Here is a 23,310-nt window from a genome sequence, read left to right as displayed (position 1 = left end):
GACATGTGTGACTTAACAGTGACAACTGTGAGCTTGAAAAGGATGCAGATTTTATTAGATTGGGAAGTTTAAATAATTTAATATCCCTTTCCCACTGTACAAATCTGTATTGTAGAAAACTCTTTGGGAAGCAAAGTAAAAAATCCCATCCAACAAGATAATGAAGGTTAGCTCTGTCTGGGTAAAACTCCAGCTCACTGGACTGGTCAAAATTGAAGACTGAGCTTGGCTTCCTCCAAAGCATCCATGGTCAGTATCTGTCTCTCCAAGTAAAAGTCAATGACAACTTGCCTGCCAGGGGAAGTTCCAATTGCATCTTAAGAACGAAGATCAATACAATCACTGCAAGTAAACCGTGTCTGACCTTATCCTCTGCAAGAAGGAGAAGAACCAACAGGGCATGAAAAGTGTCAGCATTTTTGGATTTGGCAGGTGATAAGGGGGAAACAGTTTATGCTGTGCTCATCCATCATCGAACATCAGTAAGATCATTAAGGTTAAAACTAGAGCTAAAGAGGTAGCAATCTATCCAGTTCCACTATTGGAAACCCTAGCACTAATTCAGTTCAGTTCAGTTCAATTCAATTCAATAAGCATCTATTAAGTACCGATAATGTGTATGACTGTGCAGGCTTCAAAGAAACTCATCCTCTAACTGTTCATTCAGTTTACGTCTTAAACCAGAGTGCTGGGAAGAAGCATGCAGAGTAAGGCAGATATGCAGATGCAGAAAATTTACTGTGATGACTACCGAAGGCTGTGGATAAAGCCCTGTAGAATTACCGTGAAGGGAGACACAAACTACATGCTCATAGAAAAAGCAGGCGGGTTTTGAGTTGGGACTTACTGCAGGATGAGTAGGCATTACTTGTGGATGGAAAAGGGATTAGTTCAGTTTGATCTGACTATCATTTACTGAGGCGTGACGTGGGATGGACCCAGGATGGGCAGTGCTATTGACGAGGTGAACAAATGCCCATTTCCATCCTCAGAAAGCTTACAGGTATAAAACACCAAGTAGAGGAGGCAGAGGCCTGGAAGATGGATACCCTGCCTGAAGAAAGAGACAAACAAGTTTATAGGGAAAGGTCTCCCTTGCAACCTTGCTCAATTTAATCTGCTTTGTAAGATTATCTTTGGCCTGGTCACAGTTGTTAAGTTTTGCCTTTCTTAAAGGCAGTGACATTTTCAGAAAAATGCTGGGGACCTGGAAATGGCCAAGGACAGATGCAGAGACATGGTGACAATCCTCCAGTCATGCTCTTTTTCCCTCTAGAGTCCAATACATTTGGAAGGACAAATCTTATAACTGCTGCTATTGCTGTGATTTTCATTATCATTTCCTTTCTGGGGACCGAGACTACTTTGAGGTTTAAATTAGTATGCCTTCTTCATGCTTATCTTATAAGAAGGACAGACTCATCTTCTTCAGTACTCGAGACAAAGGCTGCAGACAGGTTCCATAGAAAAATTTGGACATATTCTATTGACCAAATGTTCCTGGGGCCAGATATCATGAAAGGCAAAGAAAAAAATTTAAAAAAAGAGTTAGCAACCTGAGGAAGGAAATGTGCAGACAGAAAATCAGAATAGAGAAGAATGGAAGGATGTGACCTGGGGTCTCTGGGACTGCAGAGAAGCTGAATGGGGACCATCTTAGGGCTCTTGTCACCATTGAGGAGGAAACACCAAGTGAAGGCTGTCTTTCCATCGTCCATCAATCTTCCTGTTTGGAGTGAAGCTCATCTGTGCCTTTAGATCCTTCTCAGCTCCTGTGCATCCACACAGGCATTGCCTAACTTTTACACTTAACCACTCATGTTTTCATTGCCATTTATTATTGGTTTGGAGAGACAGAATGATTTTTTTTTCTACAGTTACCAACAGGGTCAGACCTTGAACTGAGACTCACCAATCCCTTTGAAGCATTCTTTCCAGTACTCTGTAACCCCACCACCTAAAAGTTGATTTGTGGACCACACAGTGTATCAAAGCTGAGAGTTGGTCCCCCGTTGCTCTGTGGGCAAGTACTCCTTCCTGGGATGAGAAATAAACAAGATGGTGACAAGCTCCTGAAGTTCTTGTGCCATTTCAACCTGATACTTCACTCCCACATCTAGAGACAGGGTTATTTCTGGTGAAATCCTTGCTGTAAATACACCAATCAATTTTCCTTACAAATGATTCCTAATATGTAATTATGTAATCAAGCTCTCCCATAAACAAGCTGGGCCTTGACACTGAATGATGGGAGGCAGTGATATTTTAAATAAAAGATGATCGCACCACCATTTATTTTGAAGTACAATTTTCAGGGTTGGGAACTCTATATTAATGGAAGTTTGGAGATTAACAGCAAGCTAAATGTGAAACCCTATGAGCCGGTGACTTTGACATAAACAAATGTATAAAAATAGCATTCTTCAACTGTTTGCAAAGTCTTACAGAGCTACAGGGCTTTTTGCAAAGCAGAGGGTGCAAAGAGTACTGGCTTCATCAAATTCTGGCAGTGATCTGTTAAAAAATAATGGCTTTGTCTACAAATGGAAACTGCTAACAGCTTTCCTGTCCACTGTAATTGTCCTTCCATCTGCTTGGGTTTTATAATCGTGTTGCCTTTGGAAAATTACAACTCAGAGCATATTCTCCTGGAGGTCTGTTGTATAGCTGAATATTCAGAGCCATAAGATGGTGTCAACAGTTGAGTTTCCCTGCAAAAGCGCTACAGCCATGGCATCCCAACAAGTCCCCCTGGTGCTGAGAGGCTCTGGCAGGAGGGCAGCATCAGGTTACATGGGAGCACAATTGAAAAACCTCTCACATCCACTGGAACAGCCAGGATCTAACACGCTCAGTCCCTTGGTGTGATGGCGGAGTCATTTCTCCCTCTTTCCTCTCACTTTATGCCCCCCACATCTCATTTCACGACCAAAAATTATTATCTAAGATATTATCATCTAAGTGCAAGTCCATGATGAAGCTGGTAGGTTTTTCTAGCCTGTGACCTGCTCAAGGAAGAGCACCATTCCTTTCTATCTCCAGATCCCTGCTCAGGACGGTTGGTCAGTACTCTTAAGTGAATAACTGGATGACACTGTCTCCTTGGTATGAGTCTCTGTGTTGTGGAAAGCCTTGTGTACTTTGTAAAATATTTTTGTTGACACTGTCTTCCCAACAGTGAGGGGGGAAAAAGTTCTTGTAGTTCCCATGTGTTAGCATGAGAAGGGGGTGTTAAGTTTGGGTTCAACAGGTAAGAGATGGATTAGGGAGACCACCTCTAGGGGAAGTGGGGAAGGGGAAGTGGAGGCTGGGAAGCCATCAGGCGGCCGTGTGGGTCTTGCTCATGTGGAGGAGAGAGGAACAAAGTCTCCGATTGACGAGCAGCTGGAAGAAAGTTCAGGGAAGCTGAAGGAGCCCTTGGGCCAGAGTTGGCAGTCAGAGGAGTCCCATGTGTTCTGGAAACACACCTGCTTCTCCCATCAGTGCCCCTGCCATGCTTGGATTTTAGCTGGGGGCTCTTGGTGGTACCAATGTGGTGACAGAGTTTAGAAGGCAGAACTAAGGTCCTCATCAACTCCACGGGACACAGCGAGATGTCTCACAGGAACATTCTCATGACCACCACACCTTAATTTGAGGAGATGAAACTGATACCCAGAGAGGTTCAGGGATATTCTCAAGGTCTGATGCCCAGTGGTTGGCAGAGTGTGGATTAATGTCAGGATCCTGGACCCTAACTTGAATGCTTTCTTAAGACACAGGGTGACTCTACTTGTACTTCTGATGTCCCCCCACCTCCCCAACCCCTGCCTGCCCTGCCCCCATCTGATTGGGGCTGTTTGGTAGGAAAGGAAGAGCACAGAGAAGCTCACTGGGTGGACCAAACACTTGGTCGGCACAGAAGAGGGGACAGGCGTGGGTTTTCTTCCACTCATGATAGAAAGCAGAGCACAAGACTGGAAAGCAAAGAGCAGAAATCTCATCCCCGAGGGGGAGAGCACAAGAAGTCCACTCTCTCATAATTAAAGTACTCCACGAACAAGATCAAACTTTTAAGAATTAAATGGGTTATGCTGCAAACAATCACATAAAGTCCTGCAGGGTGAAGATGGCCTCCCTCTGCTTTGCAAAGCTCTATTTCCAGCACCTTGACCGTACTTGGCACAGAGATATGGAACAAATATTTGTCTCTGTTGAATAAACGAATATTAACTCTAGCCTTGGGAGGAACCCCGGAGAACATCCAAGGCACTTTAGAAGATAAAGATAACGAGCCCTGGATAATTGTCAAAGTCACCCCTAAGGGAATGAGACCCCAAGGTGTCTGACTCCCTGATCAGAGCATCTGTCACCTCCCCTCTGGGGCTGTCTCTGAGATTAGGTCTCTGCCCTGTCAACACAGGAGATCACGAAGCAGATTGATACTGGATTCTCTCATATCTTTTACCAAATGGACAATTTCTTCTATCCATCTTTCTGAAACAAACACCAATGTGATGAGTAGATAAAGCCAAATTCTCAGGTAAGAATGAGTGGGGAGAATGATCACTTACTTCAAGAAATACATTTCCTGAAACCTACAAGATAACCACCAAAATTTTGGCAAGATCATAGGAACCCTCAGCTGACAGACGGTAGAAACTTAGGAACTCAAGGGTCACTGCCAGACACATCAACCACCACGTTGTAGCTTTTTGAAAATACCAGCCTCTAGGGGTTGCCCTTCAGGGCTGGATGTGGCTTCACCTATCCATTTATTGAGCACCAACTCTGTGTCAGGCTTGTGCTAAGCTTTGGAGATTAACAGCAAACAAGAGCAGATGACTTCTGTCATGGGGCAGGGCATTGGGTGGGAGGGATGGATTGAAGTGCACGAGCCTAGTTACTTCAGATAGTTGGAAATGCTTTATTTTTTATTTTTTGATTTTCTTTTTTAGTTTTAGATGGACAGCATGCCTTTATTTTATTTGTTTAGTTTTGTATGAGGTGCTAAGGATCCAACCCAGTGCCTCACACGTGCTAGACAAGTGCTCTGCCACAGAGTCACAGAAATACAGAGGGTGATGGGGAGTCTGAGTAATCCTGCGGTGATAGGAAGGGTGTAAGACAGTGCAGCTGGACAGAGGCCTGAGGGACAAGAAAGAGTCACTTCTCTGCAGGTCCCAGGCAGGAGTTCTTGGGAGGATGAGAAGCAGGGGCAAAAGCCAAGGCCCCAGCAAGATCCTACGTGTTTGGGGAGCAGAGGAAAAGCCCTTCTGGATGAAACAGTATAGGGAGGGGGACTCACAGTTTGCAGGGGGAGTATGGGTGTGCACTGGAGAGCGGGGAGACATGTGTAACAGCTGGGCAATTCGCTTCACAGAGCTGTTGAAGCAAAGCCTGAGAAAACAGCTTCCTTCCTTCTCCATGCCTCAGTTTCCTTCTCAGTAGGATGTGGGTGGTGTTAAAAGGGCAGTGACTAAGAACCCTCCGTTCTGTGATTCCCTGCAGTCCAGGTGTGGATCGTGGCTTGAATGTCTTGCTTCTCTGCATCACAAAGCCACACAGTGAATGTGGGTTTCCATGGCTCCTGGAATACACTTTGAAAGGTGAGAATAATACATGCATCATGGAAATAGGCATTGGATTGCGCCAAATGTTGAAAGCACTTTTCAAGGGCAAACAAAATAGGTTGTGACCAGACACACCTGGTCCAGGGTGTTTACTTCCCGTTTTTCTGTCCTTGGCAGAACTTAATCTCCAATGAATGAATGTTTGAAGTATTGTCTGCTGTTTGCAAACACAAAGAACTTCCTTCTGCAGAAAGCAGCAGAGTCCAAGCTATAATGATGACCAATTTGTGTTTCTGTTTTAACTTTGTGCCAGATGGTGGCCTGTTCCTATGGTATGGCAGGTGCTAGTCTGAGCAGATCATTTGGAGCAGCTCCCGTGGTCTGCGTAACTCTCTGATGTTAGTGACATTAACCTCCTCATTTTAAGATGGGAAAAGTGAAGACTAAAAAAATGAGGTAATGTCTCCAGGTCATGTAGCATTTCTACAGTTGTTAATAGTTGGGACATAGCAGAAAGCACCCTGGACTCAGCCTTCAGAGACATGGGCTCTGCCATTCAGCAGGTTATGACCTTGATCTTTGAGCCACTTAATGCTCATTCTCCATTGATTTCCTCATCTATGAAATAGGGAAAATAATAGGTACGTTAAGGAACAGTTGTGAGCATTGAAAAATTATGTAAAGTGCCTGATTCAATAAATAGTCATCTCTTCACACATAAAGATGCTTTATAAACCTCTCTTATTAAAAATTTTAATACTACCTCCCTGGTTTCTAGGTTATTAACTTGGTTTTGTGCAAAATTGCATTTAATGTGAAGATATTTGTATCAGAGAAGGATTCTTAGGGCTCTTAGTTTTTGTATGGGCATGGAAGGAGGTATTGAGGTAAATATTACCTTTGGAGATTAGAAACAATGAATCAGAAATTTGCACAAGTTGATATTAATTTCAGGCAATATTTACTTCTGCTTTATGAAGTCAACCAAGAAGAAATAAACCAAATATTTATTAAGTGCTAGATGCTATTGTAGGTGCTGTTGGGGAAGAGTGGGGTATGGAAATTCATCAAGCTGTTTGTCCCTCAGGGAGACAGACACCATCTAGAGTTGCGATAAGGAAGGGAGGCCTTCAGCTGGAGCAGAGGATCAGGTTTTAATCAGCAAAATATGGGAGTGTGTGTGTTTGTGAGTGTGTGTATGAGAGAGAGAGAGAGAGAGAGAGAGAGAGAGAGAGAGAGAGAGAGAGGGTAGACAGACATGAACAGAGAGAGAAGCCACAGATAAATTGTTTCCATGTTTTTCAAAAATAGTTTTGGATTAAAAAAAACATTAAAAACCTTATAGCAGCTCAATTCACAATAGCTAACCATGGAACAAACCTTAGATGCCCTTCAATAGATGAATGGATGAAGAAACTCTGGTATATATGCAAAATGGAATATTACTCAGCCTTAAAGATGAATGAAATTACAGAATTTGCAGGAAATTGGATGGAGTTGGAGAATATCATGCTAAGTGAAATAAGCCAATCCCTCAAAACCAAAGGCCAAATGTTTTCTCTGATATGTGGATGCTGATCCATAATGAGGTGTGGGGATGGGGCAAGGGAAGTACAGAGGAACTTTGGATTGGGCAGAGGGGAGTGAGGGGAGGGGAGTGGGTATAGGGGTGGGAAAGATGCTGGAATGAGATGGCCATTATTTCCCTATGTACATGTGTGATTGCATGAACGGTGTGATTCTGCATCATGTATAAACAGAGAAATGAAAAGTGGTGCTCTATTTGTGTACAATGAGTCGAAATGCATTCTGTTGTCATGTACAACAAATAAAAACTGGAACCCCTGGCCTAGAGAGAAGAAATGACTTGTTGGGTCCATGAGTAATTAAACCTGTTTTAAATGCTGACAATACACTTAACCAAGCATTAGTGAGGCCACTCCTGGGCCTGGAGGATGAAGTTAGACTGTCAAAGGCAGGGATTTTTCTCTCTGATGCCCCCTTTTTCTAACAAAATTTCATAGCACTTCCTTCACTTTACTGAAAAAACAGTTCAATCCATCTACAATATTATTTCAAAACTAAATTAATATAATACCCTTATGTAACAAAATAACAAATGGAGGAATTAAAGGAAAGCTATTTAAGATAAAATAATATATACAAAATATTTTAGTATGCAAATACTCAGACATGACTAGAGAGAGGTGTTGAACTAGCCCAATGCTTGCACCCAAGACAGGCTGGATGAGCACATTGGGCCTTGGCGGTGGATCTTGGCTGGCTTCCTTGGTTTCCTCCAGTGGCTTCTGCTTGCATGTGTCCTCTCTGCATTGATGAAGCCCAAGACCCTTCACACAGCAGCCATCTCCCAACAGAGAGAAACAGATGCTCCGAGGCTCCTAAACTGTTAAACCCTTCCTATGTGCCTGGCACAGTGTTAAGATTTTACATATCATACTAAGAAAAGCTTGCAGCAGCCTCATGCAGCAGGTACTATTATTATCTCCACTTTACAGATGAAAGAACTGAGGCTCAAAGAGGTGAAATAATTAGCAATGGTCACACTGTCCCTAAGGAGCTGAGATGGGACCCACCTCTGTCTGACTCTGTCTGGCTCATATGGAGATAACAGCAACCTAGGATAGAGAGAAACATGCCTTCTGAAGAGAATAAAGGGTTTGGCTTCAGCACTGGGCAGATCCAGGGATTGGACACAGAAGGTGTCCAATCTCTTGTTAGCAAAGAATTGTAGTTATCCATCTGATGCTTTTTAATTTGGGAAGAAGAGGACTTTCACCTAGGGGATCAGTCAAAAAGGCATTGGTAATGTCGTACGCTCATATATTTCAGCAACTAGAAGACATTCAGGTCTTCGTCCTTCCAGAAAATGTACACTTCTAGAGTGCCAGGCATTTGAGGGATGGGCACATTAGTCAGTTTGCACCTCAAGTGCAAAGGGTGATCACTGAATGATCTGGGAGGAAGAGGACCGCTTCAGCATGATGGATGTGGCATGTTTGCTGGTACAACTGGCAGGGGACAGACCTCGCGAGGAACAAAGCTGGCTAAGTATGACCTGAATATAGGAGGGAACAAGCTAAAATAACCCAATCCTTTTGATCGTTTTTCTATCATTAAGCAAGGTTAATCTTTCTGGGAGTGTGAGACTCAAGTCACAGTTGGTACTAATTATTTGACTTGACTTAGAAAACAGAGCAGGCTCTCTGTGAACCCTCTCAGTCTGGGATGACCCTCAACTTAGTGTTTCTAAGAAGGTTCTGATGAAGGGCATGGAGAATGTCCACAACATCACAGTACAGAAGCCGATGCTGAGTTTTTATTCCTGCCTTTTTTGTGGCCTTGACATACGAAAGGTCTTCCTGGAAGGCTTAAACAGCCCTGTAGCCTACGAGTTCATTAATCCAGCCATTCATAAACTCCACTAATTTTTTGGTGCCTCTAGGGATGTTATTCTACATATTGGCAATGTAGTATTTGAAAACAAAACAAAACAAAAGACATGAAGTACATAGTCTTATGGAACTCTATCAGAGGCAGGGAGCGACATTACAGTATGCCAGGTGGGGACAGGTGCGGAGAAGAAAAACATGCCTGGGAGGACACAGTGGTGGTGTGAAGCTATTATGGGCAAGTTACTTAGGGGTTGTTACTCTATGAAGGTGACATTTAAGTATAGACCTGTGTGAAATGGAGGAAGCATCCTTCAGAAGATGTCAGAAGGAAGAGATTTCCAGGCATGGAGAGCATGGAGAGCAGTCAGGACAAAGTTCAGGAGGCAAATGTGTGTTTGGGTGAAAGAGGAAGAGTGGGGGAGCCTGTGTGGCAGGGACAGAGAGAGAGAGAGAGGAGGGCACTGCTACCAGGAGAGTTAGAGAGGAAGGGAGTCAGGCTGGGACGCCAGGGGCCTTGGAGGTCTGGTAAGGACTCAGTATTCTGAGTGTTATGGAAATCTATTGAATAGTTTTGGCCAGAGGAGAGAAATTATGTGAGTTCTGATTTTCAGAGGTCATTCTGGCTGTTATGTGGGAAACAAGGGGATAAGAATGAAAGTCCAAAGAGTGTTCGACAAGTTCAAAGATGTTGCAATTATTATTTAGTCAATGAGTGATGGCTACTCGGACCAGCGTGGTAGCAGGGGAAGTTGTGAGAAGCAGCTCAAGGTTTGAGATATCTTTCAAAATTAATGCCAGCGAGATTTATGAACAAAGACGAATGGGATGGGATTGAAGGATGACTCCAGTGCTTTGAGCCTGAGAGACAGGAGGGATGGAGTTGCCATTTGCACATATAAGAAAGGCGGGGAAAGCGGGTTGGCAGATAGAAGACAAAGAGCTGAGTTTTGGTAATGGGAAGTTGGAGATGTCCACAAGACATCTAGATCTGAAGAAGTTGAATGAAAGAGTCTGGCATTAGTGGGGAGAAGTCCAGATGAGTGGTGACCAGATTCAGGATGATTTAGATGCCAACAGCCTACAAATGATATTTAGAGTCATGGAATTGGATGACCCAGAGAGTAAGGGTAGATAATATAAATGACAACAAAAGATCTAAGGAGGGGGTCCTAAGCACTCCCAAATTCAGAAGTCAGGAAAAAAGGAGGCGTCAGTGAAGGAATTCCAGAAGGAGAAGCTGGGAGGAGAGTCAAGTGCTCTCCAAAGGGAAGCCAAGAAGGTATTTCAAGGGAGGGAGAGGTCATCTCCTCCAATGAAGCTCATGGGTTGAGTTTGGCGAGAACCGAGCCCTGAGTGAGAATGCCAACGTGAAGGCCATTAGTGGCCTTGATGGAATGAGTTAGTGGAGATCTGAAGTTCAAAGCCTTAGTGTCATACGTTTGAGAGAGTATAAAGAAAGTAGGGAAAGAATACAGACCACTCTTAGAAGCGTGTTTCTATAAGAGATTGAGATGGTGGCCAGAGGGATTGATGGGGGAAATTATATCAAATCTACATGATGCAGAAGAGAAAATCATCACAGATGGATAGAGAGTGTGGGGTAGATTCCATCCACAGCAGTAAGGACCCTCTAAAGCTTCGTGCTCATGAATTTAAAGTGGAATCAATCCACATGGTCATGTGTTTCCTTCTGCCATGTCTGCAGGCACAGGGTAGGTGGAGAATTGTCCTCAAACGTGGCTTGCCTCCCATGCCCAGGGAAGTGAGAAAGGTTGAGAGTCTACATATGGGACTGATTCTACAGTCAATGATAGACCATGAATTTTAAGTTGACTATGAACAAAGGGATGAGGGGTGGGGGGGCATGAACAAGTGAAAAGAGATGATACATTTTAATCTGCACTGCAGTGAAGGGTAGTTGAATATGGGCACAGCAGGAGAGGACTCCATATGGGGTTGGTGGTAAATATGGGATCATTGCATTTGATATTTTGAAGCGATAGTGGTAGTGTGGCAGTCTGGGGTATGACAGTGGAATGGGGGCCTGGAGGAGGATCATGGATAATTATTGAAGGAGAAGTCAAAGAAGGCAGAGTGTTGGCTGGGTCTTCTATATGCATATTGAAGTTGCCTGCCTGAGACTGTCGATACTGCTGCTGAGAGAGTCAAGATCAAAGAATGCTCCTAGAACCGTGTAGAGATTCTCAGGGAATATTTTTGAACAAAGAGTTGTTCCACAATGACAATCAAATCACAATCTAAGACAAAAGATGTAAGAGTGGATAAGGCAGAAATAAATGGATCCCATTCTGCAGGGACCCCAAGTGAGGATACTAACCTTTAACAATAGAATGTGATGAGTTAACTGTTTAAGGGAACTACTTCATAATTTCCTTCTCCCTGAATGCTTCAGGCATTTAACTTCCCAGAGCCTAACAGAATAAATTCATATCACACCTAAAGGCAATGTTGTCATTAAAAATGTTTCTGTTTCCTCTATAATTAGGTTGTTGGAAAGGAGACAAACCTAAGAAGAGGATTTTGTGTGCAGAGAAGAGGATGGTGGAGAGACTCATTGGAATTGGGATTTTGTCCCCTTCATCATTATGACAGTTCTTAAGAAGAGTTTAGCGTTGGATTTTGTCTTTTTTCAACTAAATATGAGATCTTTGGAGCCGACTGTCTCTTAAGAAAGAAATATCGCAGGAATATAGTGCTATATCTATACTGGTAAATAACAGTTCTCAAACTTTGGTTTGTGGGTTGTTTGGAAGACAGAGTGTGTGTGTGTGTGTGTGTGTGTGTGTCTGTGTGTTTTCCCACAGAAACAATGTTACATATGGAAGTTAAGTTTCTAGGAAAGTCTATTTAATCAGGGCATCCCAAAATACAGGGTATTACTTTATTTTGTCTTAATATATGGGGCTGTATATATATTATAAAACTCTGTTAATGTAGTTAGGAAATAAAGGCTCCCCTTTCTTTTGGAACTGTCTTGGGTCATAAAAATGTCAATTCTACTAAGATTTCTTCCCTTTTAAGGAAGAAAGAGAGTCTGGGTCAAAGTGTTGAAAAGTGATTTCTTTGTATTAATCTCTTAGTTCCCTTTGGCAATAGAATCTGGAGAAATGTGAATGAAAGAAAAGAATAAATCATTATAGAAGTTTATTTTGGCCTTGGGTCCAAACAGCATGCCACAACCCAGCCTCAGCTGGGTTATAAATCAGACACTTTTAATTTCTGCCTGGTTCCTGGGTCTATCCCAATGGACCAGAATCCTTAGGAGAGAAGAGGGACAGACATTGGCCTTCTAACCCCAGCCACACAGAGCGCTAGCCAGCATGCCCTCAATGCATGCGTGCGAAGGCAGACTCCTCCACTAAACTCTGACAGCCTCCACCTCCCTGTGCTATGTGAGAGTGTCTCCCTGATGTGACAAGGCTCCCTCCCTGTCCTTCCTTTCCACACCCTTCTGTGGTCATGCATGTCACATTCTTGAAGGCAATACTTGATGTAATTTAAAGAGCCCCGGAGAAAGGCTTCCCATTTATTACCATTCCGCCTGTCTGCTACGACCCATCTAGTCTTTGATAGGTGTCAGAGTGGTGTGCAGGAAAGCTATAACTTTGGGGTTAGACAATTTGATTTAAACTTAGATTGACCTCTTACTCAAGAGCCTCAGAAAACTTAATTCACTATCCGAGACTCAGTTTCCTCATATATAAAATAAAGATGGTAACTAATATCCAACTTGAGAAAATTCAGAGCTCACCATGCAAATATTGTCACTGATAATGGTTCACTCTTGCTAACTCTAGGGAGTAGGAAAGATCTCATTTTACAAAATGAGATAACTGAGGCTCTGAGAGCCTTAGTGTGGTACAGAGCTGGGATTCAAGGGCAGGCTCCTATTAGTCCCAGTATAATTCACTTTCTACCTCCACAACAGGGGCCCTGCATGACATCTGCTGTGGTGGACATGTTAACTGAGGCTGTGACTCATGCCACCCACAAGTCCCTCTCAGAAGGCCCTAAGTCAGGCCAGAGGAGATGCCTGTTAAAGTACTACAGAATAACTGGCTCACTCCACACTCCTTGTGGGGACAATTTGGCTTCTGGTGATAAAGCTCCTGATGTGAAATGATGCCATTTTCTTCTTCCTTGAGATACTAGGTGTGCTCCATTAAAAATGGCTATTTTTCAGACTATGATAAGAAAAAAGCCATACTGGGGGGAATGCAAATGAAGGAACTGCAGTCTGATTAGAAATGATGGTCAAAACTCAAAAGCAATAGAATAGCAAGCCAATGGTGATCGACACATGAGACATATTATTCTGATGTTAATGTTTTAAATAACTGGAGATGACCTGGAACTTAGTTATAGATAAAGATATGGCTGATCACAGTTTCTTGTGTAAAGGAAAAACAATGAATCTTTGGAGGTGCATGGCTCTGAATAAGAGCAAGTCTGTCATTACACACCCAGCACACATCTTTCCATTGCCAAAAATCAAATAGGAGGAATTACTGAGGCTTCAGGAGATTTTACATTACAGGTCACTTTTTGATGAAAAACTGAGTATGGGGAATATTTTTCTGTGTAAAGTTCAAAAAGTTGACCAAATCTCTCCCTCAAAGGATTAAGCTGTCTTCCAAGAATGTATTTTACTTACATAACAGAGAGATGGGGAGATAATATAATAAAAAGAGAAGATAAAAACCATGAAGGAGACTTTGAGATGGAGACATGCCCAAAAGGTTGGAGAGAGGGGTTATGAAGGAAAAAGAGATATTATGATCTGAGTCGCTTCTAGCCAACTCAATGAACTTTATTTGCTTTTTTTTTCATCAGAAACTGTGGGGAAAGACATAATCATTTCTTGATTGGAATTTGATTCCTTTTTGGCTGTGTAGGTGGGAAATTACCTGGGATTGCTGTGTAGGCCTCAAGAGGTCCAGGCACATTGTGTCTCACTCCTATATTGCAGCCATCTGTTGGTAGCAAGTCTCTGCGTGACTGTCCTGTGAGGTGGAGGTGGAGAACTTCATGCTTCTTTATTCAGGGAACTTTGCATATAGTATTAGTTCTACGAAATGACCCTGAGGATACAGATTCACCATAGGAACCAAGAGTCTTATGCAAATAGATATTTTTAGACAGGATTGCATGGGGTTAGAAGCTTCTGGCATTATAGTTCAAGCTTATGTGATCTTGAACAAGACTTTAATAACTCCATGTCTCAGTTTACTCATCTGCCACAGTCTGGCTGGGCACAATCAGGAGCCACTTGTCAAAAGAAATGAACTTTATTTTTAGAACCACACACGCCAAACAAAACAGCTCCTCAGGAAAAACCCTCAGAGCCCAACTGCCACCACCGGCTTCCCACAAGCCTCTCACCCCCACACCAGCCTCTCCACCTCCCACAATCCTCCTGCTCTTGAGGCCGATTGGCTGGGTCGCGTGGGCGGAGCCAAAAAAGTCCCCCAATGAGCAGTTCCATGGTCTTAAAGGGCAGGGAAACAGCCTAATGAGCATCACCGCAGAGGAGCCAATCAGCTAGATGTTGCTGGGGCTACTGTGAGCCAATCATCAGCTGGTAGTCTGAAAGTTTGCTGGGGCCCCTTCAGCTGTGGCTCTCAACACTCATCCATAAAGGGAGGACAAAGTCCCCCCTCGGGATTCTGTAAAGAGCAAATGCTACAACAGTTGAGTCGGCCAGTATTCATTTAGGAAAGCAGAAACTCCACCTGATATTTTAACACAAAGAATTTAATACGGAGAATCAGTTAAACAGGGATTGAAGGATTAGACAAGCAAAAGGAACATTGAAGAAACAGAGAGAAACTGAAGAAGTGAAAGAGGAGGTTGGGGTGATCAGAACCCAGTAGCTGGCAGAATCAGTTAAACAGGGATTGAAGGATTAGACAAGCAAAAGGAACATTGAAGAAACAGAGAGAAACTGAAGAAGTGAAAGAGGAGGTTGGGGTGATCAGAACCCAGTAGCTGGCAGAATCAGTTAAACAGGGATTGAAGGATTAGACAAGCAAAAGGAACATTGAAGAAACAGAGAGAAACTGAAGAAGTGAAAGAGGAGGTTGGGGTGATCAGAACCCAGTAGCTGGGAGGTGGGGCTTGAGACTGAGCCTCTGGGGAGGGGGCACTAGTGCTTCTGAGAGACCAAAATGAGGTGAATGTTGAATGTGTGCGGGGGAAATGAACTGGAATCTGGCGCCAACTACAACTTCCCTGGTGAAGAGCTTGTGATGTTGTGACCCAGACAAGAACAGAAGCAAAATTGTAAGGAGTTGGTCCCTCCTCCCCCCTTCCACCTGTCAATCTTCACCTAGTACCACCTCTGGGCAGATCTTAAAGTAGGAGGAGGCAAAGAGCAAATGGGTTTCCTTGATTTTCAGGACTAGCATCAAAGTGGAGCATAAAAGGGTGGATTTGGAGCTGGGAGATAATAGTTAAATAACTGGTACTTATGTGTTATATTAGTTGATTTTCTGTAACTTTAACTGAATACTACAGCCTGGTAATTTATAAAGAAAGGAGGTTGATTTTGTTCACAGTTCTGGAAGGCTAAAAACATGGTGCTGGCGTCTTCTTGGCATCAGGTAAGGGCCTTCTGCTGAGTCCTGAGGTGGTCCAGGGCCTCACTTGGTCAAACAGGGCAGGCTCTCTACCTTGAGACTCTCTTTCTCTTCTCATAAACCCACTCATCATTAAGCCCCCACCCTCATGATCTCATCTAAACCTGATTACTTTCCTTTTAAAAATTCTTTTTTGATATACAGGACAGTAGAGTGTATTTGACATATTATATGTACATGGAGTATAACTTATTCTAATTAGGATCTCATTCTTGTGGTTGCACATGATGTGGGGTTTCACTGGTCCTATATTTATATATGAACATAGGAAAGTTAGGTCCCATTCATTCTACTGCTTTTCCTATTCTCATCCCCACTCCCTTCCCTTCATTCCCCTTTGTCTGATCCAATAAACTTCTATTCTTCTCTTCCCCCATTCCCTTGTTGTTTGTTAGCCACATATCAGAGAGAACATTCAGCCTTTGGTTTTGGGGATTGGCGTATTTCATTTAGCAGGATAGTCTCCAGATCCATCCATTTCCTGGCAAAAGTCATAAAGTCATTTTTCTTTATGGCTGAGCAATATTCCATTGTGTATATATACCAAATTTTATTTATCCATTCATCTGTTGAAGGGCACCTTGGTTGGTTTCATAGCTTGCCTATTTTGAATTGAGCTGCCATAAACATTGATGTGGTAAACATTGATTGCCATAAACAATGCTGATTTTAAGTCCTTTGGGTATAAACTGAGGAGTGGGATAACTGGGTCAAGTTTTCGGAGAACTCTCTGAACTGCTTTCCAGAGTTAAAACAGATTACTTTCTAAAGAACCCACCTGGTCCCACCTCTTACTTCATGATGGAGATTATTTTAACATGAGTAGTTTTGGTAAGGGCGTTCACACCAGAGCAAGTTCTGGATGAATGTTAGTACGGTGTATTTATCTGCCCCCCTCCTCCGTGCCTCTTCTTCCTCCATTTCTCCTCCAGTAACCTTGCCTTCCCCTCCCCTATACTCCTGTGTTCTCAGAGAGAAGAAACCAAGGAAGGCAAGGGTGCATGTACCCCAGCAGGAGAGAAGAAGAGAGGGAATGGAGAAGAAGCCTGACCTCCCACAAGAGGAGGGAAGCTTCCACTGGGTGTCATTTTGCAGTAGCCATTTTGGAAGATGGAGGCTTCTGGGACAACTTCATGAGACTCTTCCCAAAGGGGAAATTGGCAGATACTTTAAATAAAGAAGTTTTTTCTATGGGAGGGAAGACCTTCACATGGAAGTCAAGGAGAGGTTCCTATGCTGGTTGTACTTGCACTCGAAGATGAGTGGCTGCAGGCTCCACCTTCCTCCAAAGGAGGGAGATGCATGAGCAGGATACACCTGCTGTGCAGGACAGAAGAGGCCACAGAGGGGCCGGGGGCCTGGCCGACTTATTAGTTTGATCTGAGATTTATTGACTATCTACTTTTGCCTTGCAGTAGGTATGCTGGGGATTTGAAGATGTTCAAAACCCAGTTCTTACTCTTAAAATTTCTCAAAGAAGGCAAGGTGCTAGGCAAGGTTCTAGAATAGACCCTGCTTTAAGATGAAGTGGAAATTTTTTCTCCTTTTTTGGTTCAGTCTCATTTCTTGTGTCCTGTCCATATCATTGTTTATTTAATTTAAAACTATGAGAATAGTAAATGGGTTCCCTATAGCTCAAGATAGAAAATAATTAAAGATTACGGGCATATGCAGTGAAGATGGAGAAAAGATAGAGTTTCAAGATGACCAGATACCTCCCTGTAAAACTTTCCATGGGAGTCATCTAATCCTTCACCCATCCATCCACTCATGAAGCCTCACCTGCTTACTCTTCCACTCTCTCTCTATCCACCCACCTCCCATCCATTCATCCAACCACCCACTTACCCACCCACTTCTCCACCACCATCCATCCATCCATCATCCATTTTATTCACCCACCCTTTACTCCTTCCCTTCCTTATGTTTCTAGCCCAATAAATCTCTAGAGAGTGACGTTTGATAAGCCAGGCACAGCACACAGGGCTGGGACTATTACTGATGGATGTAATGTGGCTCCCTTCCTCCAGGAGCTCACAGTCTAGTGAGGGAGATACATATATAATGCCCAAATTACAGCAAGATGGCAAGTGTTTTTATTGAGGCATGGGTAAGGAAGTGATTTCTTGGTGCTATGGATATTATTAAAAGCAAATCTAAAGCCACAGAGAAGCAACTTTAGGATGTTCAGTGGTATCATGGTTAAGACCTGGTCTGGTCTCAGATCCTGGATCTTGCATTACTGGCTGTATCATCTAAGCGAGTTCTTAATTAGTTTCCTTTGTGCCTCTTTTTTTTTTCATATTCAAAATGGTACTCAAAATACTTAAATTCAATTGCTGGTAGTAAATCAACAAATATAAAGCTCTTAGAGTCATTTCTAACACAAAGGAGACATTAAAAATCTAGGCTAATATTAATATTTGAATGGAATCTTAAATTCATCACATGTTTAATTCTGAAAACTCTCCCCGATCCCAAGAAAATTGGCAGGGTAGCCACCACTTTCCAGTCAGACACAATGATGTCCAGGGAGGTTGATTTTTGGGAAAAGTAACAAATGGTGGAGCCTTGGAGCCTCAAATCTACCATAGTGCTTTTTCTGTAATGTTCTTTCTCTTTTGCCAACAAGCCCCAGGTATTGGCTTGGAAAGCAACGGCTGATTTCCCAAGTGCCATACCTGCCCACTGGCTTCAGCTGGGCTGACCACAAACATAGCCAAATGATACAGGCAGCAGCACAACAGAATCAATACAGCCTTGTCCACATCTGCTACTCAAGGCAAGGTCCCTGGGGATGGAGGGACAGAAGGCATGGGTCAGGAAGCTGCCAGACAACAAATACACATCTCAATCCATGGCAGGAAGTCATCTTCGTCCAAGTCCTGGATGACCAAATGTCTCCACAGGGGTCTGGAGAAGTAGGCATCAAGTGTCCTTCTAAAATGAAAACTTGTTTTGGAGTCTAAAAACACTCACAAGTGAGATATTCTTGACTGAGGTTTCACTCGAAGTGTGGGCAGATTCCGTTGACCATTTAATTTGGCTTTGGGGTTGTGTCCTGTGAAACTGCATCAGAACTGTGTGTGTTGAAATGTGGGAAGCTGAGGGACAGACAGGAGAGGGGGCAGCAACCTGAAGATTTTCCCAGGTTAGGGGTTCAGACCTCCATTTGCAGCTACCATAGAATGGCAGGGGTGTGGGGTATGGAAAGGGACACAGGAAGCAAAAGTCCTGTTCCTTATTGCCATGTGTGGAGCCCTGGGGTGGTGAGATGGAAAACACATGCTTTCTAGAAGTTCCAGGCTATTTGGAAAAATGTGTAGTACAGTAGTACATAATTAAAACACAGTGTAATTTGGGATCATGCAACCTTCAACAAGAAGGAAGAAATGATGGATTTTTGTATCTGGAAATTTGAAGAGATTTCTTTCTTTCTTTTTTCTTTTCTTTTTCTTTTGTGCTGGGGATAGAACCCAGGGCCTGGTGCATGGGAGCCTAGCACTCTACCAACTGAGCTATGTTCCCAGCCTTCTGAGGAGATTTCAAGTAAGCAGATGCTATCTAAGTAAAGTTTGAACGCAGAATAAGAGTTTTCTAGACAGACAACTTGAGAATGCATGTGCTAAGCAGAAACCATAGTGAATCTAAAGACCTGGGATTATCTACATGCTCAACTTAATTTAAATTGTTTTCCTAAACAGTTGTACCAATTACCAACACTTAGTATTTTCTTCTCAATTTTTGCCAAACTAGTGAGTGTGAAATGTGACCATATTGTGGTCTTAATAAGTTTAAGCATCTTCTCATGTGCTTATTGACTATCTATTTATTTATTTATTGTGGTGCTGGGGATTGAACCCAAGGCCTTGTGCATGTGAGGCAAGTATTCTACCAACTAAGCTATATTCCCAGCCCAGCAATTCATGTTTTCTATGCAATACTTATTTATGACTCACTTCCATTTTTCTATTTGGGATGTTTGTATTTTTTTTTATTAATCTGTGGAAATTTTCCTATATTCTGAATAGTAATCCTTTGTTGGTTCTTGTTTTAAAAATACATTTTCTTATGTAATCATTATTATATATATTCTTCTTTGTTTATATATATATAAACACACTTAGATATGTAATAATATGCTTACATATATTAATATACTTACATATAATAATATACTTACATATACTTAATATTAAAGAGCTCCTATAGATCTTACATGTTGAATACCTCCTATGACTCATATTTTCATTTTACAGGATTTATTATATGTCTTGTTTAAGAAACATTCTCCACCCTAATTCATAAAGATATGTTCTTTGGCATATATTTAAATTTTTAAGTTTGGCTTTTTATATTTAAATATATATGCTATTTTGAATCCATTTCTGTATATGGTGTAAGAGGTGCCAAATCAGCAGGGATTTGAGGAATCAGGGTTTTATTCTACAAGCAATTAGAAGCCACCAAAGATTCGAAATAGGGAAGTGACATACTTTTATTTATACTTGAATATGCTTCTTTTGTGGTTGGATAAAAAGTAGGTTGTAAGGAGGCAGACATGGATGGAGGGGCACCAGGTGGAGGGCTCTTACTGTGGTCCAGGAGAGAGATGTTGTCAGGTGGGACTTGGAGAGCTTAGTGGAGATAGACAGGAGCAAAAGGATCTGAATTATATATTTAGGTAAACACATCATAAATTGCTGTTCAAGTGACTCTCATTAGTATCTGAGAAGAAAGGAAGAATCTTGGAGAATATTGGATTTAGCAGCTGAGTAATGATGGTGACCTTGGAGAGAGAGAAGTTGAGGGTGTGAGGGGAGCTGAGAGAACCAGGTCAAGCTTGAGAGACATGTCAATGAGATACACCAGTGGAGATGCCATTAGGTCCTAAGTACACAGGTTTGGAGCTGCGGTGGTGAGGCACTCTGATTTGCAGCTATCTGTGTGGATGGATTTGTGACTTTAGCTGGAAGACCTTACTGGATGGGTATTATCAAGAATCTGAACTTTGGTTAGCTGGAAAAGTGAGGGGGAAGAGGAACTGGAGATCTCGCATGCTGACAGATCTTCCAAGGAGCTTGGTAGTAAAGTAAAGGCAGAAGGTGCAGAGCAAGAGGTGAACAGAGGGTTGAGGGACATCTTGTTCAATGTGAGAGTGATTTCATACGAGTAGGAGACTGATAGAAGAGCAGTGGTTGAAAATGCTGAAAGGAGAAGGGGAAGCTAATTTAAAAAGTATTCCTTGGGAGTCTGGGGGACGAGAGACAGGGATGGCGGGGATGCCCTTTGATGGAAAGGTGAAGAAGAGCATGTAATTTCCTGACAGTGGCAGAATTAACACTGCAATATGACCTTTAAGTGCCAGGATCCAGAGCCAGGCAGTCTGGGTTTGAATTGGATTCTTCTGCTATGAGAGGAGGAAGCCTCATCTTAGTTCCTTGGTTGGTGAGATGGGGATGATGATCCTATTCTCCACATGGAGGACTCTTATGTGGACTGGATGACATCACAGAGCATCCAGCACAGAGCTCAACACAGGTGAGGTGATATTGCATTAATAAATACAGTTTGTATGTGTAAGTGGGGAGTCAAAGGGGTCTACATTGCATCTCTCAATTCGTTGGGTGGGGTTGTGTGAGGTGACATGGTACTGGGACAGGTCAGGAAGAAACATAGTATGAAAGAGCTGTTCAAGGACAATGAGAGCAGGAACCAGTCACCGACCTCCTGTTGGTGTTGCATGGTAGGTAGAATTGGTCTAGATGAGAATGAAAGGTACTAGATCAGATGGTCTTTCCCTGTCAACATGAGTGAGAGAAATTGGGACAATTCTTGGAATTGTTCACCAAGAAGCACAGTGGGTTTTCTGAAACCAGAAACTAAACCATACTTTGCCTGAAGCTGGATCTGTGTACTGAGCTTCCTGCTTGGAGGGACATTTACTTGAAACAAAGCAAGACAGGTCTTGTTTTATAAAGAATGTCTTTGGATTTCAACTGGGTTTTTCTTTTTTTCTTTTTTTTCTTTTGGGTGTTCTGTCTGCCAGTATGGGAGGGCAGATTCCAGCTCCTGGAGATCACAGAGACATGTAGACAAATGTAGCTCTAAGGATATCACAAAGACAGGCAAAATATGCACTAGATATCTAAAAGAAAGTCCTAGCTGCACAGTGGTGATGCGCACAGGTAGTCCTGGCTACACAGAAGGGTAAGATGGGGGAATTGTGATTCAAAACCGGTCTGAGCAACCCACCAACCAAGAAACCCAGTACTTGTTAATTTGCAAAGATATGGCCTGGATAATGTAATTTCTGTTTTGATACATCATGGAAGAAAGGGCATATATATACGTGGGAGAGGGAATTAACATTTAGTTAGCATTTTCTAAATAAATGACACTCGTTCAGCTGCTTTAAATACACTCGTTAATGTGATTATCTTTAATTGCTTATATTTTTAGTGGAAAAAAACTGAGGTCAGGAAAGGATATGTTGCTCATCTACTATATAGCAGAGACATGATCTAAATCATTGTCTCATCTGACATCAGTGATTATGATAATCACCTTGTTCTATTTCTTTATTTTCCAAAGTTGTAGGGGTTGCTGCTGCACTCAGATGCAAAAACCCTGACTAGCCCTATTCCATAAATAAAGGCTTCATGACAATTTGGGGACTTCTAGGTCCTGCCTGCCTTGTATCAGATTTTCTCCAGCTTCACTGTAACTGACCACACAGGTCCCAAGGGCTACAGACCAGAACAGATGCGGCTTGATGATGGCATGGAATTACAAACTGGAGATAAAATAAGTACAATTGTTGTTTTATACAGACTGATGATAACAGCCTACATGGACGTGAGTCTCTGTAAGTTGCAAAGCGCTTGCCTGAATGTCAATGCTCCTGAGATGTAGGCAAGGAAGGCCAGCAAGGTCACATCACTCATCTGAGCTTCGCCTTCTGATTAGTGGCCTGGCTGAGTCTGGTCTTTTGGCACCTTGTCCAGTGGCATGTAGAATAATGAGACATTCTCAGTTTGGAGTTACTGTGTCTATACAAACTACAAGCTAAACTAGAAGATACATGGATGTGTGGTCAGGCTTAAAATAGCACCAGCATATTTCAAAACAGCTTACAATTTACTTTCTCTGCTGGAAAGGAAAGATGACCTTTCTTTTCTTTGTGCTCATAAGAACACCCAGCTGCAGGTTACAGCCGTGAGCAGAGAATGGTGTCCTCTGGGTTTGTTCCATTTTCAAACCTTCACAGAAGAAGGAAAAGCTTTTTAGTCATTTGCAAATGGTAACAAATTGAACTCTGTGCCAGGCATTTGCAGGTCACCTGAGCAATTGTGACTTCCACAAGTTCTGAAACGAGCTCCTCTCCCAGATCTTCCTGTTCCTTCCATAGAAACCTGCGGCTAGCGAGGGCACTGGTTTTTCTAACCAAAGAAGCCAAGATGCAGCTTACCCCTGTCCAGCCACTCACAAGATCACCCATTTTTGCTTCTGTGGGTTTCAGTGGCATTGTCTGCTTTTTGTCCCCTTTGCCCCTCTGAGTTAGGTTCTGTGTTCTGAGCAGCTCAGCTCCTCTGGAGACGGACAACTTGATTCAAAGATGTGCACAGTGAGTTGAGAAAGCAGCGCTGGGGCCGAGGTCAGCTGGGCCATTTGCAAGCTTTG

This window comes from Urocitellus parryii, chromosome 10 (assembly GCF_045843805.1).
Source record: "Urocitellus parryii isolate mUroPar1 chromosome 10, mUroPar1.hap1, whole genome shotgun sequence".
In the NCBI taxonomy this organism is placed as follows: Eukaryota; Metazoa; Chordata; class Mammalia; order Rodentia; family Sciuridae; genus Urocitellus; species Urocitellus parryii.
The sequence above is the reverse complement of the archived record's forward strand: the minus strand, read 5'-3'. Positions refer to the sequence as shown.